This window comes from Pan paniscus, chromosome 17, assembly GCF_029289425.2.
Source record: "Pan paniscus chromosome 17, NHGRI_mPanPan1-v2.0_pri, whole genome shotgun sequence".
In the NCBI taxonomy this organism is placed as follows: domain Eukaryota; kingdom Metazoa; phylum Chordata; class Mammalia; order Primates; family Hominidae; genus Pan; species Pan paniscus.
The window spans coordinates 25,814,908-25,821,637 of NC_073266.2; positions in this window are offsets into that span (position 1 = coordinate 25,814,908).

A 6,730-nucleotide genomic window follows, 5' to 3' on the forward strand; every position below is an offset into this window, starting at 1 on the left:
TTATCAAATGTACAACATGAATGTGAAATGTTAAAATAGTGGAGACTGTACAAGAATATGGAAATAAAAACTATACGGAGTGAGGGTGAGTCCAGCTGGTGCAGGGGCTGGGGCATCGGGCATAGGAAACTGCAGGTTTGGAGGCCGGGAGGCTGGAGCAGCTGGGGCGGGTGAGGCCAGCAAGTGCTTGAGCGCTTGGCCCAAAATCCAAGCTGCAGCACCAAAGTAGCCTCCTAATGGGCAATACTCCTGCCTAGTTATATGTACACGGGCGATGTGGTGAGCCCTCAGGAAAGTGACCTCGAACCACAGGGTCTTCCAGAGAGCTGTGAGGAAGGGCGGGGGTGCCGCCTCCTGCCCCTGGACTCTGCAGTCCTCCCGAGGGGCTGCATGGGCCTCTAAGGAGCTGCTGGTAGCGTGCACTTTGGGTTTAACTCCCTCCTGCTTCAAATTGTGGCCTCTTCCCGAAGAGGAAGGCACTGGCCTGTGTCCTCATCAATTCTTCCCACTCTGTTCACTGTGGGCATTATTATGTTTGTGTAAAGAGATAGCATTGTGATGCAATGTTCCATTTTGGATTCATAATGCTCCATACATTTTATATGCCTTTTGGGCATTCATACAGATTCTTTGGCCACGTGGCCATATAAAGCCTTCCCCCTTTTCACGGAGCAGCCCCTCCTGGTTCCACCTGCGTGGTGCTGCTCTTCTTCCTGCATCCTCCACGCTGACCCATGTGCTGACCAGCGCCACCACTCACAAGGAACAGGAAAGACCCTCAGGACTGGGGGCAGCACCCTGTGCCTCTGGGACTCCAGTGGGTACCGTGGGCTGGGCTCTGCAGAACAAGATCAGCTGGGGAAGGCTCCTCCAGTCCCGGGTCCCAGGAGCCTGCGGTGGCTGATGTGCCACAACTCCATCCATGACCCGGTGCCTGAGACCCCTGAAGGAAACTCCTCTGTCTGAAAGCCCCGCCCTGGATGGCCCCGGGGTGACCCTGAGAGGTGAGGGCGGCCCTGTGGGAGGGCCCTCACCCAGTTCAGGACTCTGAGGGGCCCTCCCAGCTCCAGAGCTCAGCATAGAAGGGGCTGAGTTTGCTACAACTGCATCACACCGAGGCTGATTCTGGAAGTTCCACAGCCACGGGAGTGCCTTCAAAGCAGGAGTCAGCAGAGGGGGCAGAAGCACTAAGTTGCTGCAACAACACCTGAGAGTGCAGACAGGAGGGGCCCAGTCCCCACCCCCACCTGAGAGTGCAGACAGGAGGGGCCCACCCCCAACCCCCACCTGAGAGTGCAGACAGGAGGGGCCCAGTCCCCACCCCCACCTGACTCCCAGTGTCAAGTGCCCTGGGGAGAGCTGCGCCCACAGACATCCTGCAGCACCAAAACCAAGTCTCTTGTTGCATTTTACTCTAAGCAGTCAGGAGAAACCAAGCCAATTCTCAAGAGACGATAACCAATAGAACCCAAGTCTTTGGGATTTGGTGTGGAAGAGGCAGAAAAGAGCAGGTCCTGAGGGAAAGATAATGTTTGAGAAGCAAAGCAAGAAAAGATGATGACAAACACAACACTCAAAGGCCCTAGACATCATCACTTTTTTTACCATCATGAACATTTAAACATAACACATTTTCTTTTTTTTCTAATTTCATCTCCCTCTTCCTTCCCTGGTCTCCAAAGCTGCAGGCCTGAGTGGACTGCTCCCGGGAAGCCACTTTCATGGCGTCCCCTCTCCAGGGTGCCCATCTACCTGGAGCGTCATCATCGTCACTGCTGGAGTCATGTCTCCTGTTGCCAATCCAAGCTCTGGAGACACAAGTACCACAAGAAAGGTGTTACCCAGAGGCACTCGCCCATCCTCCCTGCTGCACGGGAGGCCACACCAGCTGCCACAGCAACTCTCTGCTCCGTCTTCTGCTTTCTCAGAACTAACCTGGGCTCTCTGGAATCAGAGACCTTCAACAAGTCACTGCTCACATTTGCAAATGTTCACATCAAGAGAGGACCCCCTTTCCACGTGCCACTCCCCTCTCTTCCGGATCATCGCAGCTCTCCCCACCAGCCTTATCAATGTGGGGCTCCAACCCTACAGGTCAGTGATTCACAAACAGGCACTGTCCCAGGTTGGAGCCACTGCCACGAGCCTGTTCTGCACAGACGGGAATGTTCCCTCTGCCTTGTGAGCGCAGGGCTATCGGGCACTGGAAATATGCCTGGTGTGATGAGGTACTGGAGATTACATTTGAAAATTAATTTAAAATACAGATGCACCTGGTTAATGACTGTGGCACCAGGGAGCCCAGAACTGGGATTCAGAGATGAGGGAGACGTCACCTCCCCGCCCCTGGGTTTTCTTTCCAGCGTAGCCATCAATGGCCTAGTGTTATCTTTCATCCAGTACGTACTTCCTGGGCACAGGCATAAGTATCCGGTGCTCTGTGAGGCCCTAGGGGTGCTGAACACTGAGTCACATCCAGGTCCTAGAGGGGTTCACAGCTGGGGGTGAGGTGTAAACAGAGTGAAGGGCATGGCCAGCAAATCCTGTGCTGGAAAATCAGGGCAGCTGGAGTGAGGGGAGGGGACACCCCACTGTCCCCAGGAGCCCACACACCCAGCCGAATTTGGCTTTTAATTCACCTTTCTTGTGATGTCTTTTGCTGAATTTGCTGTCATGATTGTCCCGATTAAAAGAGAGAGCATTGTGTGTTCCCTCTATATCCAGAAGTGTGCATGCAAGATTGGAGTTACTTCTATTTAAAATATGTGATGGACTCAGAGGGGATAGTAAGGATGGAAGTTTGTGTATGGAAAAATAGTTTGTATTACTTTGTTTTTATTTGATGGTTGCTTTACTTGTGGTACAGTGCACAGTATATTACATGTACAGATTGTTGCCTTCTGACAAATACTGTGTTACCACCACTCAGATATAAACACCCTGGCAGCCCCTCTTTGGCTAATTCCCAGGCAGTAACTTCCAAGAGACACTCACTATTCTGGTCATGATCAACATATTTTAAATTTATTTTTAAACATTGTATAAATGGAAACCTACAGTATGTACTCTTTTGTGTCTGAATGAAAATTACACATGAATATCATGTGAATTTCACCTATGTTCCATTGTGATGACACATTCAGCATTTTGTACTGCTCGGTCCTGTCCATATATAACATCTACATTGTAGGAAGTTGGCACAATGAGTTTTCACCCTCTATGTTTTACATTCACTTTGTTTATCATGATGGTTATAAGGGAGGAGACCACCCCTCATATTGTCTTATGCCCAGTTTCTGCCTCCAAAGAAAGAAGAAGTAAAAACTAAAAGGCAGAAATGAAGTCCACCAGCAGACAGCCTGGTGCCACACCCTGGGCCTGGTAGTTAAAGGTCGACCCCTGACCTAATCGGTTATGTTATCTATAGATTACAGAGATTGTGTAGAAAAGCACTGTGAAAATCCCTGTCCTGTTCTGTTCCATTCTAATTACCGGTGCATGCAGCCCCCAGTCACGTACCCCCTGCTTGCTCAATCGATCATGACCTTCTTACGCAGACCCTTTTAGAGTTGTGAGCCCTTAAAAGGGACAGGAATTGCTCACTCGGGGAGCTCAGTTGTTGGAGACGTGAGTCTTGCCGAAGCTCCCAGCTGAATAAAGCCGTTCCTGCTTTAATTCGGTGTCTGAGGGGTTTTGTCTGCGGCTTGTCCTGCTACAGTTACATGAAGCGATGCTGCTATAAAGCCCCCCAGGGGGATGCCAACATCCTTGCCTCATACATGTATTTTGGACATAGGTAGCAGGAGTGGGACTGTAGGGTCACAGGTACCGATTACTCTAGTACACCCTAGAAAGTCATTTATCAAAGTGGTTGAAATTAAGTATGTTCCCAGAGTCACATGTGATAGCTCCACTTCCTCCACAACCTCACCAACCCTCTGCATTTTTCTCTCTGATAATGTGTCTATTTTGGTGGGTGTAGAAGTGAGAAACTCTAGTTTGAATATGCATTCTTCTAATCATGTGTGATTGAGTGCACTTTCATATGCTTTACTATGCCAAACTTGCTGAGGTTTCTGTGAATTTCACAGACGAAAGTGAGTACATGGTGTGTTATTCTGTCTGAGAAACCACATAACCTTGAGTTCCTGCACGACTATTTAAGGTGTTTTGTTCAAAGAAGGATTTAATAGGTAAAATTGCACAGGGTATCAAACAATGGAAAGATATTTGCAAGGACTACCGAGAATTCTGAAAAAAAATAGAAAAGACAAATAAAATGGAAACCTAATTAAAAATGGACAAATATTAAAACAAAACAATTACAGAAGGCAAATGTGGATGAATAAAAGTCATATGAACACAGGTTCAGATCCACCTGAGGCAAAAGCAGTGGCTGTGGAGAAGCCCAGCACGTCTCTGTGGGAGGCTCCCTCCACGAAGGGCAAAGGGAAAGCAAAGGGGCTTGGGGCGGAGCGCGATGGGGCTTGGGGCGGAGCGCGATGGGGCTTGGGGCGGAGCGCGATGGGGCTTGGGGCGGAGCGCGATGGGGCTTGGGGCGGAGCGCGATGGGGCTTGGGGCGGAGCGCGATGGGGCTTGGGGCGGAGCGCGATGGGGCTTGGGGCGGAGCGCGATGGGAGTGGCGGGAGCAGCCAGAGCCCCTTGGGCTGGAAGCAGGGAGAGGGATGGAGGTCCGCCCGCCAGCACGGCCCGGGCAAGCGAAACCCGTGGGTTCTCGTGCACACTCCAGAACTGCACACTTATTTCTCAGTCAGGCATGAAACCAGCGAGTGCTGAGCAGACAACTAATGTTGCAATTTAAAAAAATCAAAATAAATTGCTAGTTAGGTTATGGGGAGTCAAACTCTCACTCACAACTGGGAGTATTTAGGAGGTCAACCATCCTGAGGGATTTCCTCAGCACACAGCAACATTAAGTGTGCACCCTCCAAGCACCAAGCCCTCTCTCGTTCAGAGGCAGGAAAGATGCAGGAGGCGTCCTCACTGTAGGAGGTAGCTGGTATCAGCAGCAACCTGGCTGCTCGGCACAAGGGGGTTTATAAGGAAAGTGTAGTTGACGCAATGCTGACCAGTTGGAAGTCACGGAAGAGGCTTACAGGCACACATGGATAAAATTAAATGTATGAGTTTAAATCTCAGAAAAAATAAAAAACCGATGAGGCCTAAAGGGGGAAAATAATTTAATGCAAAAATGCAAACACACTCTATGAATTCTTTAAGTATCTGTAGAGATTATTTGGAAGAGTGGTCCACATTATTTGCACTTGGGTTGGTGACTCAGGGATGGACGGAAACATGATCTGAAATAGTTATAAAGGAAAAAAATAGATAAAAGAGAGGCTGATGAGAGTGTGGTGTGAGTAAACTCTGTGCCTAACACAAAGGTTTTAATACACTTAATATATAATAAGTCTCTAAAAACAAGGAAGAAAAGACTACCAACAAGCCCATGTAAGCATGTCAGAGACAAACAGTTCAAAGAGAAACAAAAAGAACAAATGGCTTTTAATCTCATTCAAAATGTGAAAAAGTTCACATTAAAACTATACTGAGAAACCACTTCAAGACAAAATTTTAGAAGTTTCACATGTAACTACGTTAGCGTGGCTGTGCCCACATTGTTGTGAAGAAAGCTGACTCAGCACCTGTGGAGAGGAGTTTGGCAACATCTAGCAAAGCTGCATAAGCACTAACACTTTGACCCATCGTCCAACATCTCAAAATCTATCCCAAAGTAGACTTGCAAAATATGAAGACTCATGCACAGGAGCATTGGCTGCAATATGAGAAAATGTAGAGCATAGTTCTAAACTCAAATCTCTGTAAGAATCACAATGAAATTAGATAACACTTACTAATAAATAATAAAAATTGCACAAATTGAAAATTGGGAGATGCAGCAAAGAGCATTATGTGAGAGCAATCTATGAGATTCGTTATTGAAATTAGGAACTTGACACTTTTGGAGGCCAAGGTGGGAGGATCACTTGAGGTCAGGAGTTTGAGACCAGCCTGGCCCACATAGTGAAACCCTGTCTCTATGTTTTTACTAAAAGTACGAAAATTAGCCAGATGTGGCAGTGCATGCCTGTAGTCCCAGCTACTGGGGAGGCTGAAGCAGAAGAGTCGCTTGAACCCAGGAGGCAGAGTTCCCAGGAAACACCGACGGAGAGGAAATAGCACACATGCCCTGCTGGTACAGCTGGAAAGCAGGTGGCTGCAGCTCCTTTCAGGGAGAGGGACCTCCCTCCACTGACAGCACCCTTGTTTACAGTTCCCAGATGCCCTGGCCCCTCTCTGACACCATGAACAGCTTTAGAAAACTGGGGGCCTCACACTGAGATGCCCAGGTGTGTCAGGGAGGCAGGAAGGCTTTGGGGTCTGAGGGCAGTGGGAGACAGTGGGGACACTCCTGAGATGGCCCCTCCCAGCTGGGAAACCCCCCAGGGCCTCCAGGGGAGTTCAGCCATCAGGGTGCCCACTGGATAGGTTTGGCTTGCAACGCTGACAGCAAGGACCCCCCTCCACCCACTGGGTCAGCTGTGAGAACCCAGGAGAGGGAGGCCCAGGGACAGACACGTAACAGCTCTTATTTGCATGCAGTGGCTGTGCCCCCATGAAGGTTTTAGGAGCTGTAAGGTGGCTTTGAAGGAGCCCAGGCTCCAAAGCAGTGTCAGGAAGTGGGAGTTGTGTCTGCACCACACCCTG